This window comes from Numida meleagris, chromosome 1 (assembly GCF_002078875.1).
Source record: "Numida meleagris isolate 19003 breed g44 Domestic line chromosome 1, NumMel1.0, whole genome shotgun sequence".
Taxonomy (NCBI): Eukaryota; Metazoa; Chordata; class Aves; order Galliformes; family Numididae; genus Numida; species Numida meleagris.
Window position 1 is genome coordinate 118,621,489 of NC_034409.1, and position 12,370 is coordinate 118,633,858.

Below are 12,370 nucleotides of genomic sequence, written 5' to 3' on the forward strand. Positions count from 1 at the left end.
TCTCCAGAGGTCCCTTCCAGCCCCTGTGGCTCTGTGAGGCTGCGACAAGGAGCAGGAAGTCTATTAAATGCCCCCCCACACCCAGCTGCAGGCCACAGCCCCATGGGCACAGTGCCCAGGCCCCATAGCCAACCAGGAGCATCAGGCTGTGCTCACAGCAGTGATGGGAAGGCCTCCTTGTCAGGAGTCCTCCACATCTCAGCAGGAAATGTTTGCAATTCCTAGTGAAAACATGGCTTAAAGCAAGCTAGAGCTTCATGACCTGTAGCCCTAGCTCAGGGGCAGTGCCAGTGATACTGATTGCTTCTGTAGTGATTTTGTTTGTTTGCTTTCCAGTGCGCCAGTTCAGGAGGTTCTTGGCAGGGCTGTGGCAGATGTGCTGTAGGCCTTCAGCAAAGTCTGTGCTCTGGTGTGCTCCCTTCACTACTGGCTGGGGCAGATGTGCCACCCTGCAAACCATGAGCATTTCTCCCTTTTTTTCTACAGATATCATACAAGGAGCCAGGCCTGATTTCCCTGTGGTAGGCTCAAGCAGGGAATGGCAAAGTATATATTTTCCATCCCCTGCTGCTGGCGTTTCCTGGAGATCCACATGCGTGCACTCACTGCCCGCCATTTTCATTAGCAATGTGGAAGCAAACACAAAACCACCACGGTTAAAGCATGCCATTCACCCAAAGAAAGGCAGAAGGGTAAATAAAGCTGAAAGGCTTGCTGGGTCACACAGGAAGCTGCACCCAGACAAGCTCAGTGCCTTTTACTGCAGGCAAGAGAGAAGGAAAAACAGCCTCCCAAGCACAGCACCTAGAGACAAGGGAATGTGTCAGGAAATGCTGTCACCATGAAAAAGCACTGCAGACCCCAAGAGCCCCTGCTTAGTGGCTGGGGCAGCCGCCAGGGAGGGATACGTAGGATGGAGGCAGAGGGCTCCCATGTGCAAAGGCTGAGGGTGAAGGGGTGGAGCCAGAAGCCCTTTAGCAAGGGGTAATTTCAAATACATTTCTGATTTCAAAGACAAATCTAGCAGGCTTTTTCTAAACCACAAGGAATTTTGGAAACACTGGATCAATCTGCACAGGATGATGATCATGATGGGTAGTTTCTGGTGGCTTCTGACTGAGATGGGATGCCTTTCAGGATGTAACAGCTGGGATTTATGGACTGCCATGCAGGGGTAACTATGTGACATTTATATGGGAGGTTGGCTTCAGAAGATCGGATGAGCTCTGCTGGCTTTTGGCTTTATTCATCTATGAAATTGCCACTCTGCTTTATAAGATATTATGAATAAATAAACAAGGGATGGGGCTGAGCTCCCCCAGAAAACCCTCCGCCTGCTTCTCAGGCCACTGCAGCTGGAATGTGTGTGTAAAAAATAGCAGGACAAAGGTGACAAAGCGGACTCAAACATCGCCATCGCCATAGCAACAGTGGCATTAGCCTGACACAGCAGCAGAAACCAAAACGCACCCTCGTATGGAATAACATGCGAGTTAGGGAACTGCGAAATGCTGGTCCTATGCTGCACAATGTAAACAAGCAAAATGTAAATGGTCACAGATTGCTCAATAAAATGACTAATTGCTACTTAAAAAGAGGCTTTCTGCAAATAAATAGGATCTTAATAATCTGTAAAATCAATTTCCCCTGACACTAGTAACGGAAAGAAAAACAATCACAAGATGCATATATACTAACAATTTGCATTTACATCTTTGCCTGGAATCAGAAACAATTAATGCCACACTATTGTGTGGGCTCCTGACTGCCCCTTCAGCATAGCTCCTCCCTGCCTGACAGTAGTGCACACGCCGATGTGACTAACATCTGTCACATCTGGTTTGCTCTTTCTCTCATCTGCTCCCTGGGGATGCACTATGTTCTGTGCAGGAGAGTATTTTGCATTGGGCTTTTTATTTTTATTTTTTTTTTTTTTGCTTTTTAATGTACACGCCGCTATGTGTTTCAATGAGAAAAGTTCAGGCCAAAGAAATATGGTGTGTGCATGAGGAAAGAAAGATTTTTCATCCCTTGTGGGATTTGGTACTGCCATCTCAGACAAAAAAGGGGCGGAGGAACATCTTCCTCTTGCCCAGCTGACTTGAGAAGAGAGAGCTTGCTCAGCTCTGCGGAGAGTGTCATTTTGGACAGCAACACATAGCCATAGCGGTGCTTTGGACACGTGGGCCCTGGAGATAAGAGAGGGCAGTGAGACGCTGGCACAGCTGCCCAGAGAAGCTGTGGTGCCCCATCCCTGGAGGCGCTCAAGGCCAGGTTGGATGGGGCCCTGGGCAGCCTGAGCTGGTGGGGGGCAGCCCTGCCCACAGCAGGGGTTGGGGCTGGGTAGGCTTTGAGGTCCCCTCCAACCTAAGCCATTCTATGATTCTATAAGGGTGGAAGAGACCACAAGGCTGAGTGTTGTGTCTCTAAAAAGTGGGTAGAGGTGAGGGCTTGCTAGGCTTGCAACATGTTCCTTTCGGTGGCAACACTTTGCTGAAGCCCTCTCCATTGTGAGGGCTTTTTGTGACACATTTCCATGTCAAGCTGGAAGCTATATAAACTGGACAGGCCCAGAGAGAGAAAAGCAAAACAAAACAAGAATTCCAGTGAAGGCAGTGTGAAATAAAATGTCTTAGCACCAGCCCTCCCAGAGTCCAGAGGCGTAGACTGAGGCTGCTGCAGGAGACTGGGGACCTATCCCATCTCCCTGTGCCACCAAGCATGCCCAGAACTAGAGTAGGGATCTCATCAACAAAGAGCAGTCCTCTATCCTTGATGAAACAAGAGGAAAAGTGGCAGTAAAAGTGGATTTATTTTTTCCCCATTCTCAAATTATGAGACTGTCAGCCATCTCTAGGAGCTGTTAATCATAGAACACACACCTGAGACGCGTTTAGATGTGGTGGAACAGCAGGGATGGGGCCTCAGCACAGTCAATTGGCAATTGTAGCCCCTGGGGAGGAGGACTCTGCTAATTACTTTCCAGGGATGAATAAAGGTTGTGCTGGTCCCCAGCGGCTCCCAGGCAGACCCCACCAGTGCACCACTGGGCAACTCCATTCTCTTCAGTAAGGATAGCTCAGACAGTGGTGGGAGAAACACCATAAGGAAGAGGAGCTACCACCCAGCTGTGCCTGGCTGGTGCACATCCCCTTTCACAGCCAAGATTTATGCTGTACTATGCAATGCTGAGAGCAAGTGTTGCAGAGTTTGATGGAGGCAACCCACGCAACTTCTGCAGACGGACAATAAATTCGCAGCATATAAATCACAAAGATGGTCTTCTGACACAGCTAGAATTTCCATGCACCTATACAATTTATTTATTCATTTTTAAAGTGTAAACTTGAAATGTATTTTTGTTGCAATTAGATTGTGTCATATCACTTTTATTTACAATTACATCTCAACATTGGTCAAACGCTCTTCGAAGCCAGTGGCAAAATGAAGAGAAGCAGGTCACAAAAGTTGACTTGCAATACTCGTGGTGCGATCCCATTGGTCACCAAACCTAATGTGTGTGGTATGTTGAACAATTTCCATAATCAATTAATTCTGTGAAATGACTTTTTTTTTTAAAGTAGATAAACCAGAGGTACAGTCCCTCAGGGAATATAAATTCTCCCAAAGACTCAGCCATACTCAGAAGCTTACAGCAGAGCGCTGCCTGCCCAGGGAGACAAATACCATGTCCTCTTCAAAGTTACGTGAAGATAATTTCAGCTCTCAGCCAACAAATTAAGAATCGGCTCATCATAGATAGTTAAGCTGCTTCCATCTCCTTTAAGAAACATCTGCTTCTCAAACAGATTACCACAGCCTGTGGAAATGCTATTTTATTTTAATCTTCTAGCAGGAAAAAAGGAACATGATATGCTGGGGAGGGGAAATCTCACTCTTCCCCTGCTCAGTGTGGAGTACAGCAATGCCAGGGCAGGGCAGGGTTCAGCAGTCAGCTCTTCCAAACAGAGAGGGATCTAACCCATTGGAACAAGACTGTAGCACAGCTTCCCCACAGGCAAGGGTGGCTGGAGCCACTTGGGAGAAGCAAGACTTCCCAGTGGAGAGTTATTTCAATCTCTTACAATTGCCGGTTTCCTCCTTTTTTTCTCCTTCATCACATCAGACATTGCCCACCTGTGCTCGCCTGAATTGCCAGCTAATAGCTGAAGAGAGCACGGTTCACACTGCAGGCAGGCAGATGGAGAGAAACCAGCGATAGCGTCTGCCTTGAGTGCAGATTATTTCCACTGACAGTTGGCTGATGCAGAGCACCTCCTTGCCTCCCAGAAGCTGAGATCGCTTTTGTTCCAGTTGGCAATACAGACACAGATTTATGAGCTGCGTTGCTCCTCCAATATCCAGGCCAGAAAAGCCACCAGAAAACCAAGGTTTATTTGGTTTCCATTTTTGTGGATGTGCAAGTTGGCCAGCCAGCCAAACCTGATGTTACTGCAGAGGTGGCTATGAGTCTTCATGGCCCCATGCACAAGGAGGGGGCTGATAAAAAGCAGAGCATTTCAGTAATGCCCTTCTTTTTTTTTTCCCAGCAGTTTTATCAAAGTAAAAGCCCCCACCAAGGTGCTGCAGCTGAGGTGGCAAAAGGAGCACCTCCAGCCCTGCCACCTGAGTGGCCCCATACACCACCGGGCTGCAAAAAAGCCTTGGGAAACCCATGCCAGGTGCTTCAAATCTAAAACAAACCATTGTTGCGCTTGAAAACTGGGAGAACAAACAGAGCCAGACCCAGTGCTCCACACCTTTGTACTTTCCATACAGGAATTCAGCCTCACCTCTGAAGTCAGTGTTCAGATTGGGATGTAGAAATCCACATAAAAGGCTTTATTCTGGACTTGTACTGTGCTCCCTACCCTAGGAATAGTTAATTCGATACTGAAATTGGCATTTTTGCTGATAAGGGGAACAAAAGGTATTTATTGAGTTCCAGACAGGTTAATGCAATGGTGTGGCACGTTTAATATATAGCAGTGGGGTAGTACCCAAACTACTCTGCAAATACATGGAGAATTTTCTAAATATTCCTGGATCCTCTGTCAGAAACTATATGTATATGAATATGTAGAGAGAAGCAGATACAGAACTTACACATTATATTCCTTTCCTTGGAATTTCTCTTCGTTTAATATTTTTGAGATTTTTGCACTCATGTGCTCAGAAGTTGGAGTGACATTTGCTACAGAGTTTACTTTCTGATTATTTTCTCTCTTTTTGTGGTTATTCACAGCTTTTAAAGATAGTATGATACTTTGAAAGGGTGCATAACCTGATAGAAATGTGGCTCAGGGGGCAGGAAGTTCCCTCTGACCCACAGCTAACCACCATGCTATCCCAGAATCACACAACCACAGGATGGCTGATGCTGGCACACACCTCTGTGTCCATCACGCCCAGCCCCAGCCCCAGCAGCACACCCAGAACAGGGTGCCAGGTTCACATCCAGGCAGCTCTTGGAGATCTCCAAAGAGGAGACTGCACAGCCTCTGTGCAGCCTGGGCCAGTGCTCCATCACCTGCACAGCACAGAGGTGCTGCCTGGTGTTCAGAGGGAACCTCCTGTACTCCAGTTTGTGCCATTGCCTTTTGTCTTGGCATGGTGCACCACTGGCTCTGTCCTTCTTGTCCTCCATTACCCTCTGTCATCTCAATTGGTGGTTTTCTAAAATGTCAGTTGCAGATATAGTTAAAAAAGTGATTTTCAGCCTTCTCCATTCTGAGATTCTATACTCCAACTCTGGATCTGCACTCTCTCCCTCCAACTCTCCCACTCAGCAAAAACCTGCCTGCCTTTGCAGCTGTGCAGCAAGGGGAACACACTTCTGGCTCTATGGCCTCCCAAAACATTGAATAATAGAATCATAGAATAATAGAATTAGCTAGGTTGGAAAAGACCTACAAGATCATCCAGTCCAACCATCCACCTACCACCAATAACCCCACTAAACCATGTCTCTCAACGCTATATCTGAATGTTTCTTGAACACCTCCAGGGATGGTGACTCAACCACCTCCCTGGGCAGCCCATTCCAGCGCCTGACCACTCTTTCAGAAAAGCAGTATTTACTAATGTCCAGCCTAAATCTCCCCTGGCGCAACTTGAGGCCATTCCCCCTCGTCCTATCACTAGTTACAAGAGAGAAGAGGCTGACCCCCAGCTCACTACAACCTCCCTTCAGGTATTTATAGAGAGCAATAAGGTCTCCCCTGAGCCTCCACTTCTCCAGACTGAACAATCCCAACTCCCTCAGCTGCTCCTCATAAGGCCTGTGCTCCAGACCCCTCACCAGCTTCGTCACCCTCCTCTGAACACGCTCCAGGGCCTCAATGTCTTTCTTGCAGTGAGGGGCCCAAAACTGGACACAGTACTCGAGGTGCTGCCTCACCAGTGCTGAGTACAGAGGGACAATGACTTCCCTACTCCTACTGGCAACGCTATTTCTGATACAAACTGCAGATGGATCACATAATGCAATGCATTAACAATTTTACATTTTTCATTGATTAAAAGTGTCTCAAAACTCAATTTTTGCCTGGAAATTACACAGGCAGCCTTAAATAGCTGGCTTTTTGAACACATGAAATGATAATCAATCTGTTCTCAACCCAGTCATTATAATCTCATGGAGATCAGGAGGATAAAGCACATAAGAAGGATGGAGTAAAGAAAGTACATTGGCAATAATCTTTAATTAAAAAAATAACAACAACTGAAGTCATGTCAAGTGAACCCTTGGAAATGTATGCAAATATATGAAAGGAGGAAAATGAGACATAGCGCTGGTAACTGAACGGAGGGAAGCCTTTAAATGGCTTAATAATAGGAACACATTGGGAAGCAGTGAGGTTAATACAGAAATGACATAAAGCAGTGGGGGGTCTCGGGCTAGATTTATTGTGCATACTAATTGGAGGACATTGAATACCATATAATAGCTGAAAGATGGGGCTGCGGCTCTGTCAACATCCTCTTGCGCACAAAGGATGATCTGGCAGAATTTAATAGCTGCACAATATCGCTGAGAGTGACACTTTAATAGGTAACAAAATGCTGCATTTCAGCACAGTGCAGGGGAAACCACAAGAAAGAGAAAGTGTACGTGAATTTGACTGGAGGCAGCACAATTTCCCCACCCTTTCTCAGCCAAAACAGAGAAGCCTTTTCCTAAGGCAAAACAAGCTTTAAAATGCCAGCACCAACAATTGAGACCACATTCTAAGTCTTTTAATCCTCATAACCTTGTGCTGATTGAGCTCAAGCACTATCTCATTAAAATCTGGAATTTAATTGGGGCAGGAAAAACAAGCAGCCCTTGTTTATCCTCAATGCCCAAGCTGAGATAAATGCATACATTACACAGGCAGCAAATAGATTTGCTTTTTCTATGGTCACACTTTGTTGACAATTTAGAAGAAATCCCCGTTGCAGGTGAATTATGGACACAGAAATTCGTTTATAGAGGTCAGGTGGCAGTCTGTGGACAGTCGCTTGCTATACTTGTGAAATCTTTCTCCCTAAAATCTAACGGGATGGCTGTGACTGTATTCCCAGAGTGGATACCAGGCACCGGAGATGGGATACAGGCTATGGGGTAGCGGCTGCCCCACAAGCCCTAGAACTGTCAGAGATGTGTCTGGAAGGTATGCCACAGGCCTATATCCCCATATCCACTTGTTGGGATATGTTGCTGCCCATGCAACTACTCCACATGCTTGTAGATAGTAGCAGGCCACTGAGGACCCCAGAGGCTTGTGCAGAAATACATCTATTTTAGCAGCTGCCCAGAGAAGCTGTGATGCCCCATCCCTGGAGGCGCTCAAGGCCAGGCTGGATGGGGCCCTGGGCAGCCTGAGCTGGTGGGGGGCAGCCCTGCCGATGGCAGGGGTTGGGGCTGGGTGGGTTTGAGGTCCCTTCCAACCCGAGCCATCCTGTGATTCTGTGATTCTATGATTCATGATGCTCTGCACAAGCCACCACAAATGTGGAGAAGGCTCTGCCAGTACTCCTCTGAGGATACTGAAGCATGTGCGCTGTCCACCATCTGCAGAAGGGGAAAAATCACTTTTTAAGTGATATTTCCATGAGGCTGCACAGAGAGCAACAGGGGATGAGTGCAGCTCAAGTGGGTCAGCACTGAGGGTCCCTGCTACAGTTTCTGCCCAACTGCTCCCTTCAATCTCTGATACCTGCTGAGTTTTCAGCACCAATTTTTCATCAGGTACCCAGTGTTTCACTTGCAGTGGGAATCAATGAGCTGGATGTGCTCTGGACAGCAAAGAGGAATGTTAATGCAAAGTAAGTTTACTAGTGAAGGAAGTGTCGGGATTGTATAAAGGATGCTTACTAAGATGCAACTAGAAACCACCCAGATAAAGAAGATCACATACTCATCTGCCAAGGCACATTACTTGGATAAGCTGGGCTGTAATATAAGCAGATGACCCCGCTCAGTACTTGTTTAACTGGCTGCACTCATGTGAAGGCACAGGAGTCAGATAATGCAGAAATGTCTCCTGTTAGTTGTGACTTCTGTTTATTTTCAGAGCACATTCACCAAACATGGTTTCCCCTTGGATTTCTGCCAGGCAGCACTTGGCTGAGGTAACAGCGGCTGTGCTCAGGTAAAGCAGGCCGAGGAACCTCCTTCTGGGGAGGAACCAGGCAAGAGATGCAGGAGCAGACCGACACTAGAGAGGCTGCTGGATCTGGAAGCTTCATGTGGGGTGCATGGCAGCCAGGCTGGCCTGAGCCACTGCGGGACTTGAGGTACACTGACACAGGTTGCCCTTTGCCGGTGATGCAGGTTTTGTTCCTTGTCTTTCCCCTCACCAGGATTTTCAGATTTTCGGATTTGATATAAATTTTGGGAATGCAGTAGCTGCCAACATACAGGGAGTCGTCAGTCCTTCAAACCTTTTGTCCCACGCAACTGGAAAGCATCCCACAAAATCCTTATCACAGGCATGTTGTGAGCTGCTACATTTATTGCTTATTATGGAAATAGCAGTGCTCATAAAATGCACTAGCTTTGGCGTCTGAAGCCCTCATCTATCCATAGCAAAATCATATCTGTAGTTTCTCCATCTGGGATCCATCCCAAGGGCTAAGCCCTGTGAGCCAAGAGCAATACAGGAAGAGTGCTGGGCCTAACGTTTGGCTTTTCTGCCCCAAACCAAGATGCTGACATGCTGTACCCTTTGCAAAGCTCCCGACCTTCTCGTGTGTCGGTGAACCCTGCTGCCAAGCTGTGTAATAGCAGGGTACCACTGAGAGCCATATGTTACTGGTGGGCTGTTTGCGGAAAAATTACATTAAAATAATCCACAACAGTTGTTTTTGTGCCATTTCTTGTTTATTTGAAATCTTGGTCCCCAGTTACCATTACAACATGGGAAGGTATAAGCGTATGGTTTCCATTAAATTGAGGGACATCCTTGACACTCAGGAATTGCTGCCTGTGGGCAGTACAGAGACTCCCAGTCCCATGTAAGATCTCAGGATTGAAATCAGAACCAGGCAGAAATGTTCAGGAAGAAGAGAGATTTTGCTAGCTTCAACATTCATCTTAAAAGCAAAAATTGCAATACAATTCACTACTGTAGGCCTTCTCTTTCTCTAGAAAAAACATCGAGCCAGCAGATAACTTCATTCTGCAGTTGTTTTTACTCCTTCCCTCATGCTTTCTCCAAGAGTGTGGTTATCATCGTGATATGGTAATGTTCAATTTACAAGACTAATCCTTACCCTTAGAAATCCTAATGTGCAGATTATCATTAGTGTAGGACAGAAAGCTGTCATATTAGGGATCTAATCAAAAGCACAGACCAAAAAATGCATGGATAAACTTGTTTCTCTTCATAATAAGAAATCAAAGAGGGCTCTGAGGTGCTTGTCACTGTGAGTAATGGTGTGGATGAGATGTCAAAAGTGCCCTGCACCTCTGCTGTCAGCAGGCTCCATCCCTCACTGCTAAATTTGGCACAGATGAGAGAGACGTGCGCACTCAGTCCTTTGCTGAGAAGTAGCATGTAAAGCATCTAATATATCAAAATATGTTTAAAGCAAAGGGAGAGAAAACATGTTGGTTTGTTTTGTAGAAGCTGTCAGAATTAGGCTTTTACTTCCCAATAACATTAAGGAATGTTTGAGTTTGAGTAAGAGAACTTTGGTTTAGAAACAAACCCCAATATCACAGTGCTGCCTTACACATACACATTTCTCTCCCATGTATTTGCACTGAATAATCAGGAGAGATGACAAGAAGAACCCTACGGCATACACAGAAGCAGCTAATGTATCCAGATAAATGCTTTCTTTCTGTCACTGCTCCATGTACAATGCTAGTTGTTTGTGTTCAGCCATCAGTGTTCAGATCTCATTTGTACGACACTTTTATCTCCTCCTTTCCATCAGCACTGAAGTTGGGTTTGTAAGCCAAAGCTTTCTCCCCTCTTGTTAGAAATTGCATGCTTTTATCTTTCTTCCCCCCCCAACCTTTTTTCCCTGCAGGACGTCACCCCTGCCATTCGATTCCAGAAGCTCCAGGCCAAGGAGGAGACTCCTCTGCACATCCAGTTCATAGCCCCCTTTGCCTCAGAGCTGTTTTCTCAACAGCACTCCATCAAGGGCAGCCTTTGTCCGGGGTGGATAAAGGCACTTCCCTAATTAAGTTAGCTTCACCGCCGCTCGGGAAATACAATGTTCGCTAAACTCACCCACAGCCAGGCAGTGATGAGGATCGCAGCTATTCTGTGGGAATGGAGCGCATGTCAATTATCCCAGAATTTCAAAGCTGCAAAAACCAATAGTTTCCTTGGCAAAATCTGCCAGGCATGACATGACTGCTACTTGGGCTCCGTGCGTTTCCTAATGCAAAGAATTGGACAACCTCGGATACCATTTCCAGGAATAGTAAGGGCAAATGAACTGCAAATTACTAAATTCCTTTTATTGCTGGGAGCTACAAAGTAATTTAAATTAGTTTCAGTCAAAAGTGAACTGTGGGGCAAGCTGGGAAAATAAAATAAATGGCGACATTTTAGGGACACATTTTATGATCATTTAAAGGAAATACTTCATCTCACACCAATGTATTTAGTAGTCATAGAAAAGACATGTTTGTAAAAGGTCTCTGCTTTTTGAATGTGCATACGCAGAGCACAATTAAATGCACATGCCCACACATATATGTGTATTAACATATAATATAAGTGATGTTTTTCATTCACTTAACACCTACTCTTTGCAGAGGAACAGACAGGAACTGAATGCAAGTGAACATATGCTCTTACAGACTAATGCTGTTAACATTGGGTTTTGATTACATAATGCTTTTCTCATCTTTCTTAAATTCTCACCCATAGGTAGGTTTTCTGAGTGCCTAGGTAAAAATATGGTTGTGTGTGCTATTCTAACAGTTTCCTGCTTCAGGAACTTCTTTTGGACCCCTGCTGGGGTTTTGATTAATGTCCTACCTGTGACTTCTGCAGATCTGAACTATTATGCTTCTGCAGGCAAAGGGAAGAGAAGAGTGTAAGCTACAGCACCTGGCACCATGTCACTGTGGCTAGAGCAAAGAAGCCATAAAGTGCTCTGCCTTTTAATGAAACAGAACAGATAGAACAGATACTTCCCCTTCCCACAGCATCACTGCGAAAATAACTCAGTCCCACTGCTTTCCATGTCACAGCTATAGCAAATAGGTATCAGCAAACAACAACAATAATACTAGCAATAATAATAAAAAAAAATAAGAGAATGGTTGGAAATCTTTCATACCATCACATTTTCTTTCAGTGAAGGGAGGTTAAATCTTCAGCCAGATGAAAAGCAAAGCATGGGATTTGTCCCCGTTACAAATAATGGATCAGCAGCCACAAACACTGAAAGCAATATGCAGTTACAGAAAGCTTTCAGCCAAGTGGAAGTAACTTCTTCATGGTATAAAGCACTTTCTGTGACCTCAGTGTCCTAAATGTAAAGCAATACAGTGCTAGTGTCATAGAAATTAGACTGCTGTTGGGTGAGGGGAGCAAGGATGTAATTTCAAAGGGGAACATCTGAGGTGATGGAGGTGGCAAGGACCATCCCATGCTTTGTTGGCAAGCTGTGTGTGTGTGTGTGTGTGTGTGTGTGCATTCATTTGCTTCCCTGCTGCTCTTCCTGGGGTTTTAAGCTGTGAACTTCGGGCTTTTTCTCCTAGTACCACTTGCACGTTCACCCTCTAGTACCTGTACTGCAGGCTGTTGAAAGTAGAAGCTTTCTTCCATCCAGCCCTTAAAGCCCAAGGAAAGCAAAGAAAACCCTGCAGGTCTTAACTGACCAGAAGAATGGTCCAGAGCTCTGAAAAAACATC